This window comes from Rhinoderma darwinii, chromosome 1 (genome assembly GCF_050947455.1).
Source record: "Rhinoderma darwinii isolate aRhiDar2 chromosome 1, aRhiDar2.hap1, whole genome shotgun sequence".
Taxonomy (NCBI): domain Eukaryota; kingdom Metazoa; phylum Chordata; class Amphibia; order Anura; family Rhinodermatidae; genus Rhinoderma; species Rhinoderma darwinii.
Genome location: NC_134687.1, coordinates 308233039 through 308259668, shown reverse-complemented (window position 1 = coordinate 308259668; position 26630 = coordinate 308233039). Strand labels below are relative to the sequence as shown.

The window sequence follows — 26630 nt, the reverse complement described above, 5'->3', positions numbered from 1 at the left end:
GTGCCGCACCTGCCATGAGGCGAGGTGAGCCGACAGCCTCAGGCGGCGTCACCTACACGAAAATGACGGGCATCATTTTCAGCCAGGGACGGACTAGACCAGGGGGAGGGGGCATGCAGACTTAGCAGACGTGCCGCATGATGGGCACGTGTGTAACACTCCTCCTCCTCGCTGTATGCAGAACATGACGCCAGAGAGGAGCAGATCTGCAGGAGGAGTGGTCGAGCGAAGAGGAGAAGTGACGAAACGCACGAGGTATGTACCTGCCTTAACTCGGTCAGCCGAAGCTGCTGGGACCGGGACCCGGGAGTATACTGCAAGGGGGGTCTGGGCATTTTACTGACAGCAAAGGGCTCTATGGAGCTGGAATAATACACCCCATAGAGCCCTCACATCACTATAATGGAAGGATAGGGGGGGTTCTGGCTTACTGCAGAGGGCTGTATAGGGGGGGATTCTGCCCCCCCCCCCTTTAGAGCAGTCAGTCAGATTCTCAGACCCCCTAACCTTGCAGTATAGTAACTACAAAGGAACAAAAAACACGGGGCCACATGGTGCAGGTTACTCAGGTAAATTGTAGTAAACTGAACGAAATACTACTCACCTCGTAAAGGATGATAAAAAGCAGTTAGTCGTATGTGTGCTGCTGCCAAGACTCAATGCCTGTGATCCAAAGGAAGAATGCAAATAATATGCTGTGAGTGCAGGAAAAAAGGGAGTCTCCAAAGGGCGCTGCTACACTCAGGTTAAAATACAAACCTGTGAACTGTAATAAGCCACGTATAGGATGTTCATTGATGAAAAGGTTTATTAAGGATAATAGAGGCTACGCGTTTCAATGCCGCACCGGCATCTTCATCAGGCCATAAAAATTACTGTACAAACATCAGTGCTTAAATACAACCATACTATTAGAAAAAAAAACGCCAATGTGACCGGGGTCAGAGTACCTCGGTGACGTCATAGGTCAAGGTTTAAAATTCGAGTATCACTGTATTCGAGTATTGACCCCTGACGAAGAACCAGCGAAACGCGCGTCGGGTCAAGCAGAGGTCCCCCTTCCTGGTCCGGATCTCCTATTCATCTTGTACTATGTAGGTGTGGGTATATTGCTCAGTGTGCTATATGTACTTAGGACTGCATTCTAGATTTTCTACTATTTACACTATGCTTACGTGTCCATCTGTGCAAATGTATTATGACTAGCACTTGCTTAAACAGTTTATACTTATGCACTTTAGCTGTATATAGGAGGTGACTGTGACCATATTTTACTATCTAGGGGTCGCTCTGCTTTTTTGTCCGGATTTCATTCCTGTTCGAGGGTTCATGGTATTTTAATATATTTGTTTACATCCATTTGGATGTTAATGAGATAGAAAAGCAGCAGGTTCAATTGAAGGAGAATTTGTTTTAGAATAATATAAACCCATATGAAGGATACGCATAGAAAATAATAGAATATAAAAAGAAAATTACAATATTGAGATTAAAACAATGATAATATATAAAAGAGTCTATATATAAAAATATATAATATATACAAAGTTATACGTATATAAAACTATATTACAATAAAATTTCATTTAAAAGAATATAATGATGTAAAGAGTAAAATAGTAAATTTATGTTAATTCAATAGAGAGACAGAATATCGGAAGGCTTGAATTATGCCAAAAACAAAAAAACGGCATATGCCAACCTGTATATGGGATCTTTTGAAGATCTGCATATCTATTGTGATCACCCTTTTAGTAATAATATTTTACTTTACAAGTGCTATATTGACGACCTCTTTTTATTTGGAGGGGCAATGAGGCAGAGGCTGCGTCTTTTATTGAACTTTTAAATCATAATAATTTTGGATTATCTTTTACCCACACCTTCTCCGCTACATCTATTGACTTTTTAGACTTGACCATTGCTTTTGATACTACTTCCAATAACTTTATAACAAAAACGCATTTTAAATCTGTGGACGTCAATAGTTATATCAATTTTAATAGTGCCCATTATCCTCCATGGATAAAAAATTTCCCTTTCGGACAGTTCAGAGGGGTAAGGAAAAACTGCACGATTCGGATTTCATTGAAGCGAGATTCAAAGAAAAAAAACTTCCCTTTGAATCATATTAAAGGACGGGTGTCGCGGAAATATTTTTTTTTATATCAATTTGCTTTTAGTGTTTTATTAAAAAATGTTTTATTTATTTGTGTGTTTGTGTTTTCCTTTTTTTTATTTTTGAACTTGTTCTTGTCTATGGGGGTTGCCATTTTTTTTTTCATCTCTGTATGTGTCGATTAACGACACATACAGACATGGAATACGGCACATACAGCCCCATAGTGAATTCGAACGGGACCCGTTCCATTCACTATGCTGTACGCCGTCCTGACTCGTGAAAAAATAAAAAAAATTAGAACAATGTTTAATCATTTATACACTAACTATTTAACTAAAAAAAAAAATTTCTAGCGACACATTCCCTTTAAAGGGGCACGCTCTAAAGCTGCTCAGCTATCCCAAGAATACTGTATTGAGCAGAAAGTAGCCAAAAAAGAGAGCCGTAGTTTTAGCAACAATTTCATCACCTCATTCAACAGTGGAAAAAAAAGTATTAGGGAGATTTTACATAAACACTGGCAAATCCTAAGGAGCAATCCCTATTTGAAAGCAGAGCTACCCGACAGAGCAGTCATTACTTTTAGACGTTCTAAGTCTCGTAAAAATATTTTAGCACCTAGCAGATTAAGGAGCTCTATAATTGCCTGCCTTCCATGTTCCCAAAGACAATTGGTTCCTATAAATGTGGCCGACAACGTTGCATGTGTTGCACTAACATGGCTCACAAAACCATCACTTATACATCCTCAGTAACTAAGGACTCTTTTACCATTAGGAGCTTCCTTATCTGTGGAAGTTCCTATGTAATTTATATGTTGGAATGTCCCTGCCACTTGTCGGTCGCACGACACAATGCCTACGGACAAGAATTAATAATCATAGGTTCAATATAAATACGGGCTTCATGAAACAAAGTGTCTCCCGTCACTTTGCTTCTGCACATAACTGCCATTTGAGTGACATACTTATTACACCTATAGAACAGATTCCACATAATGTTACTAACAGATTTTGCAAGCTGAAACAACGTGAAAACTACTGGATCTTCAAACTTAAGACCCTCCAACCAGACGGTCTGAACGATATATCAGAATCAACCCTTGAATAAAACTACAAAAGTATTACGATTTTGTCGGAACACCCACACTTCGAAGTCTTGTCCCCTTTTTCCTTTCAGTGATATTTCCACAGGAATTTTCTGTGGTCTCCTCTCCAGTTACGTTCACCGATTCGGTTGTCATTTCTTAGTAATCCATGGCACCCTGCTATGCCGTTTTTTTTTTTTTAGTTTTTGGCATAATTCAAGCCTTCCGATATTCTGTCTCTCTATTGAATTAACATAAATTTACTATTTTACTCTTTACATCATTATATTCTCTTATATGAAATTTTATTGTAATATTGTTTTATTTACGTATAACTTTGTATATATTATATATTTTTATATATAGACTCTTTTATATATTATCATTGTTTTAATCTCAATATTGTAATTTTCTTTTTATATTCCATTATTGTCTATGCGTATCCTTCATATGGGTTTATATTATTCTAAAACATATTCTCCTTCAATTGCACCTGCTGCTTTTCTATCTCATTAACATCCAAATGGATATGTAGCACTCCTTTTGCAGCTCTCAATTGGGACGCTTGTGTTTGACCATCCTAATGTATGTTTATTATGCTTAGTTCAGCATCTAAACTGATTCCCCCGTCCTTAGCATCCAAATGGATGCCTTATATGTATTTTCTGCATCCAAATGGATGTTTACGTTTTTTAGCATCCAAATGGATGTTTGGGTCATCATTTTAGCATCCAAATGGATGCTTTGGTTCTAGCATCCTTTTGGATGCTTAGCGCGCTGTGTTAGCATCCTAATTGAGGTTTAACACATTACTATGTTATTTCTTATTGTTTTATGCTCTTGCTTTATATTATTGTAACATACCGATGTTCAGCACCTCACATATGTATTACTATTTATTTTCTTTACCGACAGTGATACACGAATTTTAAACCTTGACCTATGACGTCACCAAGGTACTCTGACCCCGGTCACATTGGCGTTTTTTTTTCTAATAGTATGGTTGTATTTAAGCACTGATGTTTGTACAGTTATTTTTATTGCCTGATGAAGATGCCGGTGCGGCATTGAAATGCGTAGCCTCTATTATCCTTAATAAACCTTTTCATCAATGAACATCCTATACGTGGCTTATTACAGTTCACGGGTTTGTATTTTAACCTGAGTGTAGCAGCGCCCTTTGGAGACTCCCTTTTTTCCTGCACTCACAGCAGAGTATAGTAACTAGTGTAACTAGTGAGGGCTCTATGGGGGGATAATTCTCCTCCTATAGAGCCCTCTGCTGTCAGTAAAACGCCTAGACCCCGCCTTGCAGTATACTCCCGGCCCCCCAGCGTTGGCCAACCCCTTTTAAATTAGTGGGGGCAGGAAGCTGAGCGCAGTATAGCACCCCACAACACTCCCCCACAGCACTCCCACACAGCAGTCAGAGTCAGTACCCTCCTTGCAGTATAATCCCCCCATAGCACCCTCAGTAGTTATTACACTTCAAGGAGGGGGGGTTCAGTGTGACTTGGTGCTACTTTCTAATTACTTTTTCTTAAAAATTATTGTTACTTTTTTAGATTCAGCTGCTTTGTATCCTGTATACAGAGCAGCTGTATATAGCACTGAATCCTGTATCCGTCAGGTCAGCGGGTCCTGCAGGATCGAGCTGTTACCGATCACATCTAAGTTCATAACTTAGATGTGATCGACAATAGGCGGCCTAATGGATTCAGGTCTCAGCGCTATATACAGCTGCTCTGTATACAGGATACAAAGCAGCTATATCTCAAAAAGTAACAATCATTTTCAATAAATAGTAATTAAAACTTGCACCAATCACATTGATAGATATCATATACACTACCGTTCAAAAGTTTGGGGTCACCCAGACAATTTTGTGTTTTCCATGAAAACTCACACTTATATTTACCAAATGAGTTGCAAAATGACTAGAAAATATAGTCAAGACATTGACAAGGTTAGAAATAATGATTTTTATTTGAAATAATAATTTTCTCCTTCAAACTTTGCTTTTGTCAAAGAATGCTCCATTTGCAGTAATTACAGCATTGATACAGACTTTTGAATACAGACCTTTGGCATTCTAGCTGTTAATTTGCTGAGGTAATTGGGAGAAATTTCACCCCATGCTTCCAGAAGCCCCTCTCACAAGTTGGATTGGCTTGATGGGCACTTCTTGCGTACCATACGGTCAAGCTGCTCCCACAACAGCTCTATGGGGTTGAGATCTGGTGACTATGCTGGCCACTCCATTACAGATAGAATACCAGCTGTCTGCTTCTTCCCTAAATAGTTCTTGCATAATTTGGAGGTGTGCTTCGGCTCATTGTCCTGTTGTAGGATGAAATTGGCTCCAATCAAGCGCTGTCCACAGGGTATGGCATGGCGTTGCAAAATGGAGTGATCGCCTTCCTTATTCAAAATCCCTTTTACCTTGTACAAATCTCCCACTTTACCAGCACCAAAGCAACCCCAGACCATCACATTACCTCCACCATGCTTGACAGATGGCGTCAGGCACTCTTCCAGCATCTTTTCAGTTGTTCTGCGTCTCACCAATGTTCTTCTCTGTGATCCAAACACCTCAAACTTCGATTCGTCTGTCCATAACACTTTTTTCCAATCTTCCTCTGTCCAATGTCTGTGTGCTTTTTCCCATATTAATCTTTTCCTTTTATTAGCCAGTCTCAGATATGGCTTTTTCTTTGCCACTCTGTCCTGAAGGCGTTTTGCGGGTACTATTTAATGAAGCTGCCAAGTGAGGACCTGTGAGGCGTCTATTTCTCAAACTAGAGACTCTAATGTACTTGTCTTGTTGCTCAGTTGTGCAGTGGGGCCTCCCACTTCTCATTCTACTCTGGTTAGAGCCTGCTTGTGCTGTACTCTGAAGGGAGTAGTACACACCGTTGTAGGAAATCTTCAGTTTCTTGGCAATTTCTCGCATGGAATAGCCTTCATTTCTAAGAACAAGAATAGACTGTCGAGTTTCACATGAAAGCTCTCTTTTTCTAGCCATTTGGAGAGTTTAGTCGAACCCACAAATGTAATGCTCCAGATTCTCAACTAGCTCAAAAGAAGGTCAGTTTTATAGCTCCTCTAAACAGCAAAACTGTTTACAGCGGTGCTAACATAATTGCACAAGGGTTTTCAATTGTTTTCTAATCATCCATTAGCCTTCTAACACAGTTAGCAAACACAATGTACCATTAGAACACTGGAGTGATGGTTGCTGGAAATGGGCCTCTATACACCTATGTAGATATTGCATTAAAAACCAGACGTTTGCAGCTAGAATAGTCATTTACCACATTAACAATGTATAGAGTGTATTTCTGATTAATTTTATGTTATCTTCATTGAAAAAAACTATGCTTTTCTTTCAAAAATAAGGAAATTTCTAAGTGACCCTAAACTTTTAAACGGTAGTGTATATATACTGTATAAATAAGTTTTTAAGGGTGTACTTAGCCTTTAAACTGTAACTAAACTTTTATCATGTCATACTGACATGTCAGAAGTTTTCATCGGTGGGGGACCGAGCACTGAGATCCCTACCGATCGCTAAAACGAAACAGCAGAAGTGCTCGGATGAGCGCTGTGCCGCTTCATTTATGATCGAATTTCAGCCAAGTGAGCGGTGTACGGACTCAGGGCCGCCATCAGGGGGGTATTAGGGGTACTACTGTAGGGGGCCCGGCCAAACATAATTGAAAGGGGGGCCCGGCAACTGCCGCGACTTGCCTTTGTTAGAAAAAAACAGGCCCCTGCAATGGGGCCTGTTCTTTTCACCAAAGCAATGTCGTGAGCTGCGGGCCCCCCTCTCATCAAACACCGCTGTGAGCTGCGGGCCCCCCTCTCATCTAACACTGCCGCGAAACACCGCGCGCGACCGCGCGCGCGAACGACCGCAAGCGCGCGCCGGCGCGCTCGTTACCGCAAACGCGCGCTCACGCGCGAACGACCTGGGGAAGGCTGGAAAGCAACCCGCTCGTGCCCGCCGCCGAGAGGGATGCGGTGCGCACGCACCAAAAGTACAGCGACCAATCAACTGGGAAGAACAGCGGCGCACAGTCTAATTACCTGCTGGCCCGCCTCCGACTCCTCGTCCTCCTCCTCCGCCTCCTCGTCCTCCTCCTCGGCCTCCTCGTCCAGCGCCTCCTCGTCCGACTCCGCCTCCGCCTCCTCCTTCTTCTCCTCCTCCAGAGCGTAGCTGCGTAAGGAGAGGGGGAGGAGTCCAGTTCTTGCGCGACGGCAGGAGTTCTTCGATCCCCGCAATTTTCTGGAGCCTGGAGGTGAAGGACGACATCTGGACCGAAGACATCGCCTGACGAGGACTGGAGAGGGAGCAGCTCTTCTGACACAGTGAGTAAAGTGTCTGAAAGTGCTGTTTATGTATGGCCCTGTTCACACAGAGTATTTTTGCAGGCCAAAAAAATCTGCCTCAAAATTCCTTAAAGAATTTTGAGGCAGATTTTGACCTGCCCACACTATCTTGCCGCGTTTTTTGCTGCGTTTTTTGCCCTCGGCGATTGAGGACAGCAGACAAAAAACGCAGCGAAAAATGCATTTTCTGCCTCCCATTGATTTCGATGGGAGGTCAGAGGCGGAACCGCGGCAAGAAAGGACGTGCTGCTTTTTCTTTTTTCCGCGACTGGCTCCCATTGATTTCAGATTAAATCAATGGGAGGCGGTTTTGGAAGTTTTTTGGTGCTGATTCTGACGCAGTGTCCGAGTCAATATCAAGGCCCAAAAACTCTGTGAACTGGGCCTTATTGTTAGGGCTTATTCAGACGAACGTGTAATACGTCCGTGCAACGTGTGTGATTTTCACGCGCCTCGCACGGACCTATGTTAGTCTATGGGGCCGTGCAGACTGTCAGTGATTTTCACGCAGCGTGTGTCCGCTGCGTAAAACTCACGACATGTCCAATATTTGTGCATTGTTCGCGTATCACGCACCCATTGAAGTCAATGGGTGCGTGAAAGTCACGCCCAGCACATGGAAGCACTCCCGCAGCCGTATAAACTATGAATGAAAACAGAAAAGCACCACGTGCTACAAACATCCAAACAGAGTGTCATAATGATGGCGGCTGCGCGAAAATCACGCAGCCACGCATCATACGCTGCTGCCACACGGAGCTGTTATGGACCTTTTGCATGCGCAAAACGCCACGTTTTTTGCGCATGCAAAAATCACACGCTCGTGTAAATCCGGCCTTAGGGTAGGAACACACTAGGCATGAACACTGCGGATTTTATGCAACACATTTTATTGTGGAAAATCCGCAGCGTATCACAGTCACAGCCGAGTGGATGAGATTTGAACAAATCTCATCCACACGCTGCAAAAAAAATTGACCTGCAGTGTGGCTTTTTAGGCCGCAGCATGTCAATTTATGCTGCAGAATCGCCACTCGTCTGGTGCGGAAATGTTGCGGTTCTGCCGCAAAAATCACAAAAGAGAAAAAAAAAAGGCACTTTTTTAAATTGATAAAAAAGTTTATACTTACCCCGGCCGTAGTCCTGGTGACGCGATCTTCTATTCTTAGCGCAGCTCCTGGAGCTGCTGCCGGTCTCTAAATAGGCAGTTGGTCCAGTAGAATTTGGAATTATTTTTTTTTGTGAACCAGCTTAAAAAAATACAAAACTTTTGTGTTAGGGCCTGTTCACATCACCGTTCGCTTCCGCTCCGGGGTTCCATCTGAGGTTTCTGTCGGGTGAACACCGCAACGGAAAGTGAAAGTGATAGCACAGCTTCCGTTTCAGTCACCATTGATCTCAATGGTGACGGAAACATCGCTAATGGTTTCCGTTCGTCACCATTCCGGCTGGTTTTCGGACGGAATCAATAGTGCAGTCGACTGCGCTAATTGTGACGGAAGCTGTGCTGTCACTTTCACTTTCCGTTGCGGGGTTCACCCGACGGAAACCTCAGATGGAACCCCGGAGCGGAAGCGAACAGTGATGTGAACAGGCCCTAACACAAAAGTTTTGTATTTTTTTAAGCTGGTTCACAAAAAAAAATAATTCCAAATTCTACTGGACCAACTGCCTATTTAGAGACCGGCAGCAGCTCCAGGAGCGACATCATAAGGGACACACTAGGCGGATATGCTGAGAAAAACTCCACAGCTTATCGCGGGAGCCGCAGGGAATTCTGCAAGCAAAACCGCACCAAGTAGTGGTGCAGGTTTCGTGAGGCGTGTCCGCTGCGGGAATCCTGCAGGGAAAAAAAAGTTTAGACTTCCCCCGGCCGTAGTCCTGGTGACGCATCTCTCTCTTCTGAACGTAGCCCCGCCTCCTGGGATGACGCTGTAGACCATGTGACCGCTGCAGCAGTCACATGGGATGAAACGTCATGACAGAAGGCTGAGCTGCGCTAAGACTAGAGGATCGCGTCACCAGGACTACGGCCGGGGCAAGTCTAAACTTTTTTATAAATTTAAAAAAGTGCCTTTTTATTTTTTCTCATGTGTGATTTTTGCGGCAGAACCGCAGCATTTCCACAACAGAGGAGCAGCGATTCCACAGAATACATTGACACGCTGCGGCTTAAAAAGCCAAAAGCTACACTGCAGGTCAATTTTTTTTGCAGAGTGTGGATGAGATTTGTTCATATCTCATCCACTCTGCTGCGACTGTGATACGCTGCGGATTTTCCACAATAAAATGTGTTGCATAAAATCTGCAGTGTTCATGCCTAGTGTGTTCCTACCCTAAGGCCGGATTCACACGAGCGCGTGCTATTTGCGCGCGCAAAAACATGGCGTTTTGCGCATGCAAAAGTTCCATAATAGCTCCGTGTGTCAGCTGCGTATGATGCGCGGCTGCGTGATTTTCGCGCCATCATTATGACACTCTGTTTGTAGCACGTGGTGCTTTTCTGTTTTCATTCATAGTTTATACTGCTGCGGAAGTGCTGGGCGTGATTTTCACCCACCCATTGACTTCAATGGGTGCGTGATGCGCGAACAATGCACAAATATAGGACATGTCGTGAGTTTTACGCAGCGGACACACGGACACACGCTGCGTGAAAATCACTGACAGTCTGCATGGCCCCATAGAGTAACATAGGTCCGTGTGAAAATCACGCGCGTTGCACGGACGTATTACACGTTCGTCTGAATAAGCCCTAACAATAAGGCCCAGTTCACAGAGTTTTTGGGCCTTGATATTGACTCGGACACTGCGTCAGAATCAGCACCAAAAAACTTCCAAAACCGCCTCCCATTGATTTAATCTGAAATCAATGGGAGCCAGTCGCGGAAAAAAGAAAAAGCAGCACGTCCTTTCTTGCCGCGGTTCTGCCTCTGACCTCCCATCGAAATCAATGGGAGGCAGAAAATGCATTTTTCCCTGCGTTTTTTGTCTGCTGTCATCAATCGCCGTGGGCAAAAAACGCGGCAAGATAGTGTGGGCAGGTCAATATCTGCCTCAAAATTCGGTGCGCGGTTCCAGGCGGTCGCGGGTGTCCATGCGCAGGAGTTTGCGGGTGCGCGCGATCGGTCGCACGGGCGGCGGTGTTTGACGGCCCCATGACGACCCCCATGCTACCCAGGGCCGCCATCAGGGGGGGTATTATGGGTGCTGATGTGAGAGGCCCGGCCAAACCTAATTGAAAGGGGGGCCCGCAGCTCACAACATTCTTTTGGTGAAAAAAACGGGCCCCATTGCAGGGGCCTGTTTTTTTTTCTACCAAAGGCAAGTCGCGGCAGTTTGCCGGGCCCCCCTTTCAATTAGGTTTGGCCGGGCCTCTCACATCAGTACCCCTAATACCCCCCCTGATGGCCGCCCTGGGTACCATGATATAGTGCTGGACGGAGTACCGTTAACAGGCGGTGCCACGGTAGGGGGGCCCAAAAAATTTAGCTGTAGGGGGCCCTGAAATTCCTGATGGCGGCCCTGTACGGACTCATAGACTTTCTATTGAGCCTGCACACTGCTCCAAGGAAAGCCAAACAGAATCGAAGTGGCGCACCACTCACCCGAACACTTCTGCTGCTTCGTTTTAGCGACTAGTGGGGGGTCTCAGTGCTCGGACCCCACTGATCAAAACTTCTGACATGCCAAAAGTTTTTTTTAAAAGTTGTTACACTTTAAAGAGAACCTTTCACCTCTCCATACATGTGCAGCTCAGTGCAGCATGTAATAGGGAGAGCTGCACAAACTCTGGGGCACGTTACATTTTTTTTCCTACCCTCCTTCCTTATTTAGATATCGGTGCCGTAAAATTTGGCGCCCGATATTTAAATAACCCCATGAACGGTCAATGGGGTGGTAATTAGCAAGGGGGCATGTAACATCGCTGTGACACTGTCCAATCAGCTACAGACAGTGTCAACAGCAAGAGCTGGAGAGGGGAGAGCATGTGCGCGCGCACAACTCTCACTTTTCAGCTCTCGGCAGGCAAGTACAAGACTGTGTGATCTCTCGCGAGTAAGACTGTGTGATCTCCCTTCTTGGTAATGGACACTTTCAATCAGACAGCAGCCATTACTAATGCCATAATAAAGTATTAAAAAAAACACATAAGATTTTTTTTTTTTTATTGAAATCTAAACTCCCCCACCAACCCTCTTTCACCATTTTTTTTTTTAAATAAGTAGATCATCGCAGCAGTCCAATGAATCTACGACGTAGTTCAAACGGTCCAGCGGAACCTACCAAAAAAAGTTAGCAGTATAAAAATTTTAAAAAACTTACATTTGCCACAATAGAAACTATAGGTCAAGGAAAAATGATTCCCCTTCATGAAACTCTGCTACCTATCAACTGAAAAGTCATCCGCCAGAGGGAAAAATGTTTCCCCATGGCAGAGTACAAGAAAGTCTAATTCCCAGGTGAGGCTTTCTTGTACTCCGCCATCAAGAAACGTTTTTCCTCCTGGCGGATGATTTTTCCGTTGACAGGTAGCAAAGTTCTTCAGCAGCGGGGGTTAGGGGGGCAAACTCGCCAATTGCCCAGTGCACCCAGAAGGGGCCGCTACTCTTGGGCCAGTGCTGTGTGATTTCCCTGCAGTCTAAAATTTGCCAGCCAACCCCTGGCCTTTGGCTCCCTGCTCCGCCGTTTGCTCTTGTAGGCCATAGCCTGTTTTAGACCTGAGGTCTACAAGAGATCGGGAGCACGCTGATGACGTCAACTGCCCGGCACAATGAAGTCACTGCATCATGCCGTCCACGCCGGGCCACTGAATTCAGTTAAATTTCATAAGTCTATTAGGTAATAAAAAGGGGGCATAAAAAAGTGGCATGCAAAAGGGGGAATCCTTATTGTGGGGGTATAAAGAGGCAAAATTACTGTGGGGGGCATCATTACTGAGTGTGGCAGAAAAAGTGGCATTACTACTGAGTGGAGACATTATTTCTATGGGGACATAAAGGGGGTATTAGTACTGAGTGAGAATTCTATTACTGGATGAGGGCCCTAAAAGTGGCTCTATCACTGAGTAAGGTATAAAGGGGACACTAACACTGTGTAGGGGAACAAAAGTAGCACTTACTGTGTGGGGCCTTTGGGGGAACAAAAGGGTGTGTGTCCTATTACTGTGTGGGGCACCTAGTATTGTATGTATAGGGAGTTTGTGTAGAGGTAGGGAGTGCACTAGAAAAGCAAGGAGCCAAAAATATCTGTGTCATATTCTGCAGGGCTTAGGAAATTGTGTCCGGGAGAAGTTGTCATTGCGGTCTTGGCTGGAGGAAGAAGAAAAGGTGAAAGTGAGCGACTTCAATCTGAGAAGACGTCACCTGTGAGTCACTCGATATAACTATACTGTAATCACTTATATGTTCTGCAGATATCTTGTGTATAACTGGCATCTACCTCTATAAGGTCAGTGTATGGTGGTAATATTGGTCTACATATAGTGTGTTTTATTCACTAACAGTATGGTGTGTTTTTTCTGACACTATGTTGTAGTAATATGTGATCTTGGTTTGGTAGTTTTATTCAGTAACAGTATGGCGGTATTATTCAGTAACAGTATGCAGGTATTATTCAGTAACAATATGGGGGTATTATTCAGTAACAGTATGGGGGTATTATTCAATAACAGTATGGGGGTATTATTCAGTAACAGTATGGGGGTATTATTCAGTAACAGTATGGGGGTATTATTCAGTAACAGTATGGGGGTATTATTCAGTAACAGTATGGAGGTATTATTTAGTAACAGTATGGGGGTATTATTCAGTAACAGTATGGAGGTATTATTTAGTAACAGTATGGGGGTATTATTCAGTAACAGTATGGGGGTATTATTCAGTAACAGTACGGGGGTATTATTCAGTAACAGTATGGGTGTATTATTCAGTAACAGTATGGGGGTATTTTTTAGTAACAGTATGGGGGTATTTTTCAGTAACAGTATGGGGGTATTATTCAGTAACAATATGGGGGTATTATTCAGTAACAATATGGGGGTATTATTCAGTAACAGTATGGAGGTATTATTTAGTAACAGTATTGAGGTATTATTCAGTAACAGTAGGGGGTATTATTCAGTAACAGTATGGAGGTATTATTCAGTAACGGTATGGAGGTATTATTCAGTAACAGTATGGAGGTATTATTCAGTAACAGTATGGGGGTATTATTCAGTAACAGTGTGGATGTATTATTGAGTAACAGTAAGGGGATATTATTCAGTAACAGTATGGGGGTATTATTCAGTAACAGTATGGGGGTATTATTCAGTAACAGTATGGGGGTATTATTCAGTAACAGTATGGGGGTATTATTCAGTAACAATTTGGAGGTATTATTCAGTAACAGTATGGAGGTATTATTCAGTAACAGTATGGGGGTATTATTCAGTAACAGTATGGGGGTATTGTTCAGTAACAATATGGAGGTATTATTCAGTAACAGTATGGAGGTATTATGGGGTCCCAATGTTATAACAACTTAAATGCGGCGGTCGCTATTGACCACCGCATTTAAGGGGTTAATCGGCAGGGATCACCGCTGTGATCCGACCCGATATTTTCCCCCAGTACTAAGGCTGCTAGTAGCAGCCTGTACTGGGAGATACTGAGCATAGGGGAGTGCCCGTGTGCTCTGTTAGGAGCACACGTAGATTAACGGGCTGCAGGCACAAGGACCAGCGCTGTAGCCTGTTAATCTACGTTGGGTGGTCGGGAAGGGGTTCAATTTAAACATAAAAAGTTTTTGGTTTTTTTCAGATTTGCATTTTTTTGTTGTTGCAACGGAATCGCAGCGGAAACGCAACATTTGCTATCTGTTGCACCACAGGTAAAAAAATTGAACGTTTTCTCTGTAGATTTTTTTTTATGGATGAAATTCTGCAGCATTTATGATACATGGGAACCCAACCTAACTGTTCGTGCTCTTGCACACAACCGAGATCGAGCCGTGAAAAATGGCCCGAGTGTTGGCTGGATTTCCCAGCCCGACCACGGTAAAGGTGAACGGGACTCCTGTCATCATAGACATTTTATGATGCCTTCCCGCGGAACTGCTGTTCCGTACTGTAATTTTGTTCAGTACGAAACAGCAGTTCTGTGAGGAGGCAGAGACTCCTAGCGTTATAAATGTCTATGGTTTCAGGAGTCCTGTTAACTTGTACCGTGGTCGGGCTGGGACATCTGTCTGACACACTGACCGCTTTTCACTGCCTGAATTCAGTCATGTGCAAGAGGCCATTGTTAGGACTGCAGTTGCCTTAGCCTTAACAGCCATTTATGACCACATGTGGTGTATTGTTTTACTTGGGAGAAATTGCTTTATAAATGTTACACTTCCTTTTCTCCTTTAGTCTTTGTGGAAATGAGAAAAAAATTAGCTAAACCTACATCTTAGAAAAAAGTAGATTTTCATTTTCACGGCCTACTTCCAATCATTTCTGTAATAAACCTGTGGTGTCAAAATGCTCACTATACCCCTAGATAAGTTCCTTGAGGGGTGCAGTTTCCGAAATGGGGTCTCTTTTGGGGGATTTCCACTCTTTTGGCACCGCAAGAGACCTTGAAACCTGACATGGTGCCTAAAATATATTCTAATAAAAAGGAGGTCCCAAAATCCACTAGGTGCTTCTTTGCTTCTGAGGCCTGTGCTTCAGTCCATAAGCACACTGGGACCACATGTGGGATATTTCTAAAATCTGCAGAACCTGGGCAATAAATATTGAGTTGCGTTACTCTGGTAAAACTTTGTGTTACCAAAAAATGGATTAAAGATGAATTTCTGCCAAAAAAACATGAAATTTGTAAATTTCACCTCTACGTTGCTTCAATTCCTGTGAAACGTCTAAAGGGTTAAGAAATTTCTATATACTGTTTTGAATATTTTGAGGGGTGAAGTTTTTAAAATAGGGTGACTTATTGGGGATTTCTAATATATAAAGCCCTCAAAGCCACTTCACAACTGAACTGGCCCCTGTAAAAATAGCCTTTTGACATTTTCTTGAGGCCTCATTTACACGAGCGTGTGCGTTTTGCGCACGCAAAAAAACGCAGCGTTTTGCGTGCACAAAAGGCACTTGACAGCTCCGTGTGTCATCAGTGTATAATGCGCGGCTGCGTGATTTGCGCGCAGCCGCCATCATAGAGATGAGGCTAATCGACGTCAGTCACTGTCCAGGGTGCTGAAAGAGTTAACTGATCGGCAGTAACTCTTTCAGCACCCTCGACAGTGCATTCCGATCACCATATCGAGTAACCTGTTTAAAAAAAAAAGAGGTTTGTACTTACCGAGAACTTCCCGGCCGTTGCCTTGGTGACGCGTCCTTGGTGACGCCTCCTTGGTGACGCGCCTCTCGACATCTGGCCCCACCTCCCTGGATGACGCGGCAGTCCATGTGACCGCTGCAGCCTGTGCTTGGCTTGTGATTGGCTGCAGCTGTCACTTGGACTGAATTGTCATCCCGGGAGGTCAGACTGGAGGAAGAAGCCGGGAGTTTTATCGGTAAGTCAGAACTTTTTTTTTTTTTTACACATTCACGTATATTGGGATCGGAAGTCACTGTGCAGGGTGCTGAACCAGTTGAACTATTTCAGCACCCTGGACAGTGACTGTCTCCTGACGTCGCGTACCGAAACATTTTTTGCCGGGTTCGGTCAAAACTAGTTAGGCCGAACCCGGTGAAGTTCGGTTCGCTCATCTCTAAGACGCTCCTTTTGGATGTTTGTAAACAGAAAAGCACGTGGTGCTTTTCTGTTTACATTCAGAGTTTGACAGCTCTTGCGCGAATCACGCAGTTCGCACGGAAGTGCTTCCGTGCGACCTTCGTGGTTTTCACGCACCCATTGACTTCAATGGGTGCGTGATGCGCGAAAAACGCACGATTATAGAACATGTTGTGAGTTTTACGCAACGCACTCGCGCTGCGTAAAATTCACGCATCGTCTGCACTGCCCCATAGAGTAATATAGGTGCGTACGACACGTGTGAGAAGCACGCGTGTATATTACGCTCGTGTAAATGGGGCCTGAAAATGTGAGAAATTGATGCTAATGTTCTAAGCCTTGTAACTTCCTAGAAAAATAAAAGGATGTTTAAAAAACGATGCCAAGCTAAAGTAGACATATTGGGGATTTTAAATAGCAACAATTTTGTGTGGTATAACTGCCTGTCTTAGTAGCAGATACATTTAAATTTAGAAAAATTGCAAATTGCAAATTTTTGCAACTTTTCACAATTAAATACTGAATGTATTGAGCAAATTTCACCAGTAACAAAGTCCAATGTGTCATGAGAAAATCTCCGAATCGCTTGGATAGGTAAAAGCATTCCGAAGTTATTACCACATAAAGTCAAACATGTCAGATTTGAAAAATTAGGCTCTGTCAGGAAGGCGGCCAAAGCAGGAAGGGGTATTACTCCATATACAACTGTTCCCCTTTGTTTCATTGCTCCAAAAAGGTTATTTCAATTAAACTAAATTCTCCAGCAAAGCACATGATGTAAAAAAAGAAAAAAAAAAAAAAAAAAAAGCTTTATGGCTCTCCTGAGTACAACTGTCTTCTATGAATGAGTTTTTAAAATAGTATTTTTAATCCAGAACCCAGCTGTTATTATTCACATCGATAGTCTAAAATGTAATGGGTATGCAAAAAAAAAAAGATAGATGCATTCAAACTATGCAAATGTATGCTAAATTTCAGAATAACAATGAAGCAGAAAGAAGCAGCTTGGAAACCTGGGACTCACGACATGAATTCCGATGGGATATACATAAATATGTATATATAGACAGACACACACAGGGCCGGCTACAGTTTTATGTGGGCCCTTTATTTGTGCCCCCATATAGACGTTAGGCCCTCAGTTTGTACCCCCATAAATTTAGTGCCCTCTGTAGGTAGTGCCACACAGCCCCCCCCCCTCTCCCAGGTAGTGACACACAGCCCCCCTCCTCCCAGGTAGTGCCACACAGCCTCCCTCCCTGTAGGTAGCGCCTTTGGGGTTCCCTCTAGGAGTGGAATCCCCAGCCAGAGCATTGCTGACGCTCTGGCTGGGGATTCCGCTTCAAGTGAAATAACTGGCCATATATGAACAGTGTTGTCAGGGGCAAACCCAGAGCCATAGTCCCGGGTAGAGCACTACTAGCACTTTGCCTGGGACTCCTGCTCTGCTCCGGACATCAACACACCACACATACACACACACACACGCACGCACGCACGCACGCACGCATACACACTTTTCCCATTAGAGACATTTATGACATATCCATAGGATATGTCAGATAGATGCGAGTCCCACCTTTGCGACCCTCACCTATCTCTAGAACGGGGCCCCCCAAATCCCTGTTCTACTTTGTTCTGCTCCCTCTGCCTCCAGGGCCACTTCCTGACTATATGGTCGCTGAGCTACACTGTTTCCGTAACTCTCCTAGTAGTAAATGGCAGTCATGGAAGCAGCATAGCATGCGAGCTACGCTGTTTCCGTAACTACCATTCAGTTCTATGGGACTTACGGAAACGTGGTCGGAATTCACCTGCTTCTGCTGCAAAACAGAGCGGCAGAACGAGGTTTAGGCGGCCCCATTCTAGAAATTGGTGCGGGGTCTCAAGTTGGGACCCGCATCTATGTGACATTTATGACATATCCTGTGGATATGTCAAACATCCCTCATGGGAAAACCCCTTTAAGTGCCCCTTGTAGGCGCTTTCGCTGGTGGATGGGGGGTGAGCATAGGCACCATGACCGGTTTGTGGTTACATAGCCCCAAACGCTGCAAGTTGCAATGCATGTTCTGGTCTGAAATGTAATTAAAAGATTCTCTGAAGACCTCCAGTCCTTTGTGATCTCTAGGTAGTGGACTAAACACCTCCTCACATCTAAGCAATTAAACTCCTGCTCCTTTGGATTTTTTGGAGAGTCACGGAAGGAAGGAAGAATAATTTCCTGATCTTGATGAAAGGGGGAAATCATCTTTGGTAAGAAACCTTGGAAGGTCTGCATAATTACCCTATCCTCCAACACCAAAGTGTAAGGAGGGCTTAAATTTAGCTTACTCTACGGGTGGTGGCAAGCGCTAGTAAAAAGGTCATCTTTAGAGTGAGAAACTTGATGAACAGGGAGTCTAGAGGTTCAATTAAGGGATTTATGTAAATTCCTGTAAATTAAAGAAAAGCTTTCCAGACCCTTAACCCCTTAAGGACGCAGCCGAGTTTTGGCCTTAAGGCTCAAAGCCCATTTTTCAAATCTGACATATTTCACTTTATGTGGTAATAACGTCGGAATTCTTAAACCTATCCAAGCGATTCTGAGTTTGTTTTTTCGTGACACATTGAACTTCATGTTCATGGTAAAATTTGGGCAATATATTCAGTGTTTATTGGTGAAAAATTGCAAAATGTAGAGAAAATTTTGAAAAAATAGCAATTTTCAGAATTTAAATGCATCTGCTTGTAAAACAGACGTTTATACCATCCAAAATAGTTACTAGTTCACATTTCCCATAGGTCTACTGTAGATTAGCATTGTTTTTTGAACATTCTTTTATTTTTCTTGGACGTTACAAGGCTTAGAACATAAACAGCAATTTCTCATATTTTTAAGGAAATTTCAAAAGCCTTTTTTTTTAAGGTACCTCTTCAGTTCTGAAGTGGCTTTGAGGGGCCTATGTATTAGAAACCTTGATAAAACACCCCAATTTAAAAACTAGACCCCTCAAAGTATTCAAAACAGCATTTAGAAAGTTTTTTAACCCTTCAGGCATTTCACAGGAATTAAAGCAAAGTGGAGGTGAAATCTGCAAATTTCATTTTTCTTGCTGAATTTCAATTTTATTCAATTTTCTTTCTGTAACACAGAAGGTTTTACCAGAGAAACATTACTAAAAATGTATTGTCCAGATTCTTCAGTTTTTAGAAATGTCCCACATGTGGCTCTAGTGCGCTCGTGGACTAAAACACAAGCCCTAGAAGCAAAGAAGCACCTAGTGCATTTTGAGGCCTCTTTTTTATTAGAATATATTTTAGGCAGCATACCAGGTTTGAAGAGGTGTTGAGGTGTCAAAACAGTAGGAATCCCCCAATACTGACCCCATTTTGGAAACTGCACCCCTCAAGGAATTAATTTATGATTATTGATACCATTTTGACCGCACAGTTTTTTCACAGCACCTATTTGAATTGGGCTGTGAAATTAAAAAAATTTCATTTTTTACAATAAAATGTCATTTGTGATCAAAATTTCCTATTTTCACAGGGAACAAAATACCCAATTTTGTTGCCCAATTTGTCCTTAGTGCGGCAATACCCCATTTGTGGTGATAAACTGCCGTTTGGGCCCATGGGAGGGCTCAGTAGAAAAGGAGCGCTATGTGTTTGTTGGAGTCCAGATTTTGCTGGATTGGTTTTCGGGTGCCATGTCGCATTTGCAGAGCCCCAGAGGTATAAAAGCAATAGAAACCCACCAGAAGTGACCCCATTTTGGAAACTACACCCCTCAAGGAATTCATTTATGGGTAATGTGACCATTTAGACCCCATAGTTTCTTGACAGAACTTATTTGAATTGGGCTGGGAATTAAAACAAAATTAATTTTTTCCAATAATATGTAGTTTTGGCTCAAAAATTCTTATTTTCACAAGAAATAAAATACTCCATTTTGTTGCCCAATTTCTCCTGAGTGTGGCAATACCCCATTTGTGGTGATAAACTGCCCTTTGGGCCCATGGGAGGGCTCAGAAGGAAAGGAGCACCATTTGGCCTACTGGAGAGTATCTGGTGCGAAGTCATGCATCCAGAAGCCCCTGAGGTACCAGTACAGTTGAAACCCACAAGAAGTGACCCCGTTTTAAAAACTACACCCTTAAGGCATTATTCTAGAGGTGTAGTGAGCATTTTGACTGGAGACAAACACCCCATAAACTGTAATGTGGGTTCTCCTGGGTACGGCAATACCCTACATGTGGCTGTTATCAGCTGCCTGGCCACACAGCAGGGCCCAGAGGGGAAAGACGAGGGAGGATAAGCTGTGCGGAGTACATCAGGGTAAGTAAAATTGGGGTAAATTATAACAGGGATGTATGATAAATTTTAAAACACTCTTTCATACAGAGCTCTGGTTTTTCGGGACACGTGTCACATTGATATATTGTGTCCTCCCTTATCCCCCTCTTATAGCAGACTTTGCACCTCTTTTGACTTTTTCCCTTCTTGCCAGTTTGGGGAACTTCTCCTGGAAAGTGTTGCCCTTCTACGATGCATGTGGCCTCGCTTCCAGAAGTACTGGGTGCCCCCCCCCCTTCTTGGTCCCTAAAGATTAGGTTCTTGATAATAACCTCTTGGAATTCCAGGAAAGTTCCCCTCTGGCCTGTACATCGATGTAGCACGTACACATTTTACAATGCCATCTATATGATGTGCACGGCCATCTTCTTATACCACACCGCATGGCGCTGTAGGGCTTCAGGACTTGATCTGACAAGTCCACCCCTCCCATGTACCTATTGTAGTCCAGGATGCAGTCTGGTTTGGGGGTCTCTGTACTGGTACCTCGTACAGGTACATGGTTACTGGTGTGACATCTCTCTTGTCCTTGTACTTGACACACAATATGTTGCTGCTAGATTGTGCCCTGCTCTCACCCCTTCTTGTTTACCCAAGCAGAGTCTTAGAGAGGCCTCTCAAATTTCTTCTAGCAGTGCCGCATGCCGCAGGACTGGAAGCGAGGCAGTTGAAGAGTGGGACGCTGGTATAAAAATTATCCAGGTAGAGGTGGTAACCCTGGTCCATCAGTGGGTGCACCAAATCCCACACAATTTTTGCATTAACTCCCAGTAAGGGGGGGCATTCTGGGGGCTGAGCACTGGTGTCCTTCCCTTCATATATTCTAAATTTGTAGGTATACCCTGATGCACTCTCACTCTCGCACAGCTTATACATCTTCACACCATACCTTGCCCTTTTACCCGGCAGGTACTGGCAGAATTGAAGCCTCCCTTTAAAATCTACCAAGGAGTCATCAATAGAAATACACTTCTCGGGGGTGTATGCTTTGGAAAACCGGGCACTGAAACGGTCTAAAAGGGGTCTCCGTTTATACAAACGGTCAAAACTGGTGTCATCTCGGGGTGGGCAATGCTCATTATCAGTATAATGTAAGAAGCAAAGTATTGCCTAATTTATTTATTTTTTTTAGGTTCAGTTCAGTTCTGAAGTTGTTTGAGGGACCTATATATTAGAAACCCCTATCAAACACCCCATTTTAGAAACTAGACCCCTCAAAGTATTCACAACAGAATTTAGAAAGTTTATGAACCCTTTAGGTGTTTCACGGAAATTAGAGCAAAATAGAGGTGAAATGTACATTATTTTTTTTTGGTCAGAAAATCCTCTTTATACCATTTTTTTTATAACACAAAAGGTTTTACCAGAGAAACGCAACTCTACTTATTGCCCAGATTCTGCAGTTTTGAGAAATATCTGACATGTGGCCCTAGTGCGGTAATGGACTGAAGCACCGGCCTCCGAAGCAAAGGAGCAACTAGTGGATTTTGAGCCCTCCTTTTTTATTAGGCACCATGTCCGGTTTGAAGAGGTCTTGTGGTGCCAAAACAGTGGAAAACCACCAAAAGTGACCCCATTTTGGAAACTAGACCCCTTGAGGAATTCATTGCTGTTTTCATGGGGTGCATGCGACTTTTTGATCAGTTTCTATTCTATTTTTAGGTGGCGTGGTGACTAAAAAACAGCAATTCTACTATTGTTTTTTTATTCTATTTTTTTGACAGCGTTCACCGTGCGCTATAAATGACATATTCACTTTATTCTGCGGGGTGATACGATTACAGCGATACCATATGTTTATAGTTTTTTTTATGTCTTATGGCGTTTGCACAATAAAATACTTTTTGTAAAAAATCATTTACTTTTTGTGTTGCCTTATTCTAAGAGCAAGAACTTTTTTATTTTTCCATCAAGAAAGCCGTGCGAGGACTTATTTTTTGGTAACGAACTGTAGTTTCGATCAGCACCATTTTTAGGTACATGCGACTTTTTGTTCTCTTTTTATTCTCTTTTTTGGGAGGTGAAGTGACCAAACAATTGTGATTCTGGTACGGTTTATTATTATTATTTTCTTTTACGGCGTTCACCGCGATACTAATTATGTATCGTTTATTTGTTTGTTTATATATTTTTATTAATAATAAAGGACTGATAAGGGAAAAGGGGGGATTTTTACTTTTATTACTTTTAAAACTTTTATTTTCTTATTTTTACACAACTTTTTTATAACTTTTTTTTTACTTTATTACTTTGTCCACTAGGGGACTTGAGGGCAGGAGGCTCTGATCGCTATTCTAATACACTGCACTACATGCGTAGTTCAGTGTATTAGAGCTGTCAGCTACTCACTGACAGCAAGCATAGTGTGTCCTGACTTTGTCAGGACCCACTAGGCTTCCGTCGATGGCATAGCCGGACGCCATTGTTTGGTGTCCGGTTGCCATAGTTACAATCGCCGGCCGCTATCGTGTAGTTAATCAGCGTGGACACAGCGATCGGTCCCCGTTGTAGGAGCTGCGGCAGCTGCTGTACGAGACAGCAGCTGTCACGCTCCTGCATGTGTCGGGAGGACGGCCAAAATGTCCGTTACTCCCGCGACGTAATATTCCGTCGCTGAGCGCGAACGTATTGGTTAGCGCGATGGAATATTACGTCGCTGAGCGCGAAGGGGTTAAATATATTTTTGTGGTAACCTGTTTTCTACTTGCCAATAATGTGGAAATGACAGATTCTGAAATACCTCTCCTTCTGAGAATTATCCTTTCAGTCTCCATGCTGTAAGATGCAGCCTGGTGATGTTGGGATGAGCCACTGGGCCTTGGGACAGGAGATCTGGAATGTTTGGGAGAATCCATGGTTGAGCTAAGGACAGCTTCCTCAGCCACGTGAGCCATGGGCTTTTTGGCCAAAATGGAGCGATTAAGATGACACAGGCCCTGTCTTCCCTGATCTTCTTTAACACTCTTGGTAGTACACCGTGTTCCAAATTATTATGCACATTGGATTTAAGTGTCATAAACATTTAATTATTAGTTTTTCAATTAACCCCTTCGCGCTCAGCGACGTAATAATCCGTCGCGCTAACTGTATCGTTAGCGCTCAGCGACGGACTATTACGTCGCGGGAGTAACGGCCATTTCGGCCGTCCTCCCGACACATGCAGGAGCTGTGACAGCTGCTGTCTCGTACAGCAGCTGCTGCAGCTCCTACAGCGGGGACCGATCACGGTGTCCCCGCTGATTAACCCCTTAAAAGCCGTGTTCAATAGTGATCACGACATTTTAGGAGTTAAGCTACAATCGCCAGCCTGCTACGCGATAGCGGCTGGCGATGGTGGCTAGGGCAACCGGACACCAAACAATGGCGTCCGGCTCTGCCATCGACGGAAGCCTAGTGGGTCCTGACGAAGTCAGGACCCACTATGCTTGCTGTCAGTGAGTAGCTGACAGTTCTAATACACTGCACTACGCATGTAGTGCAGTGTATTAGAATAGAGATTAGGGCCTCCTGCCCTCAAGTCCCCTAGTGGACAAAGTAATAAAGTAAAAAAAAAGTTATAAAAAAGTTGTGTAAAAATAAGAAAATAAAAGTTTTAAAAGTAATAAAAGTAAAAATCCCCCCTTTTCCCTTATCAGTCCTTTATTATTAATAAAAATATATAAACAAACAAATAAACTATACATAATTGGTATGGCCGCGTCCGTAACGGCCTGAACTACAAAATTATTTCGTTATTTATCCCGAGCGGTGAACGCCGTAAAAGAAAATAATAATAAACCGTACCACAATCACAATTCTTTGGTCACTTCACCTCCCAAAAAATGGAATAAAAAGAGATCAAAAAGTTGCATTTACCTAAAAATGATACTGATAAAAACTACAGTTCGTTACGCAAAAAACAAGTCCTCGCACGGCTTTATTGATGGAAAAATAAAAACGTTATGGCTCTTAGAATATGGTAACACAAAAAGTAAATGATTTTTTACTAAAAGTATTTTATTGTGCAAACGCCATAAGACATAAAAAAAACTATAAACATCTGGTATCGCCGTAATCGTATCGCCCCGCAGAATAAAGTGAATATGTCATTTATAGCGCACGGTGCACGCTGTAAAAAAAATAGATTAAAAAAACAATAGTAGAATTTCGGTTTTTTAGTCAACACGCCACCTAAAAATAGAATAAAAACTGATCAAAAAGTCACATGCACCCCATGAAAAGTACAATGGATTCCTCAAGGGGTCTAGTTTTCAAAATGGGGTAACTTTTGGGGGTTTTTCACTGTTTTGGCACCACAAAACCTCTTCAAACCGGACATGGTGCCTAATAAAAAGGAGGCCTCAAAATCCACTAGGCGCTCCTTTGCTTCTGAGGCCGCTCCTTCAGTCCATTACCACACTAGGGCCACATGTGGGATATTTCTCAAAACTGCAGAAACTGTGCAATAAGTATTGAGTTGCGTTTCCCTGGTAAAACCTTTTGTGTTATAAAAAAAATGGTATAAAGAGGATTTTCTGACAAAAAAAAAAAGTAAATTTCACCTCTACTTTGCTCTAAATTCCTGTGAAACACCTAAAGGGTTCATAAACTTTCTAAATGCTGTTGTGAATACTTTGAGGGGTCTAGTTTCTAAAATGGGTTGTTTGATAGGGGTTTCTAATATATGGGCCCCTCAAAGCAACTTCAGAACTGAACTGGAACCTAAAAAAATAAATAAATGAGGCAATACTTTGCTTCTTACATTATACTGATAATGAGCCGTGCCCACCCCGAGATGACCCCCAGTTTTGACCGTTTGTATAAACGGAGACCCCTATTAGACCGTTTCAGTGCCCGGTTTTCCCAAGCATACACCCCCAAGAAGTGTATTTCTATTGATGAGTCCTTGGTGGATTTTAAAGGGAGGGTTCAATTCCGCGAGTACCTGCCGGGTAAGAAGGCAAGGTACGGCGTGAAGATGTATGAGCTGTGCGAGAGTGCATCAGGGTATACCTACAGGTTTAGGATATATGAAGGGAAGGACACCAGTATTCAGCCCCCAGAATGCCCCCCCCCTTACTGGGAGTTAATGCAAAAATTGTGTGGGATTTGGTGCACCCACTGCTGGACCAGGGTTACCACCTCTACCTGGATAATTTTTATACCGGCGTCCCACTCTTCAACTGCCTCGCTTCCAGTCCTGTGGCATGCGGCACTGCTAGAAGAAACCTGAGAGGCCTCCCTAAGACTCTGCAGGGCAAACAAGAAGGGGTGAGCGCAAGGCACATTCTAGCAGCAACATATTGTGTGTCAAGTACAAGGACAAGAGAGATGTCACACCAGTACCCTTGTACCTGTACGAGGTACCAGTACAGACACCCCTAAACCAGACTGCATCCTGGACTACAATAGGTACATGGGAGGGGTGGACTTGTCAGATCAAGTCCTGAAGCCCTACAGCGCCATGCGGTGTGGTATAAGAAGCTGGCCGTGCACATCATACAGATGGCATTGTACAATGTGTACGTGCTACGTCGATGTACAGGCCAGAGTGGAACTTTCCTGGAATTTCAAGAGGTGATTATCAAGAACCTAATCTTTAGGGACCAGGAAGGAGGGGCACCCAGTACTTCTGGAAGCAAGGCCACACACATCGTACCAGGGCAACACTTTCCAGGAGAAGTTCCCCAAACTGGCAAGAAGGGAAAAAGTCAAAAGAGGTGCAAAGTCTGCTATAAGAGGGGTATAAGGGAGGACACAATATAACAATGTAACGCGTGTCCTGAAAAACCAGAGATCTGTATGAAAGAGTGTTTTAAAATTTATCATACATCCCTTGATTTATAATTTACCCCAATTCTACTTACCCTGATGTACTCCGCACAGCTTATCCCCCCTCATCTTTCACTTCTGAGCCCTGCTGTGTGCCCAAGCAGCTGATAACAGC

The 26630-nt window shown here is 43.3% G+C and overlaps 1 protein-coding gene across 2 annotated transcripts in view; it reads right to left on the bottom strand.

Annotated features, from left to right (window-relative positions):
* Positions 1 to 26630, bottom strand: part of YJEFN3 (YjeF N-terminal domain containing 3) — a 196630-nt gene that overhangs the window by 78983 nt on the left and 91017 nt on the right. The gene's annotated exons all lie outside the window — the stretch shown is intronic.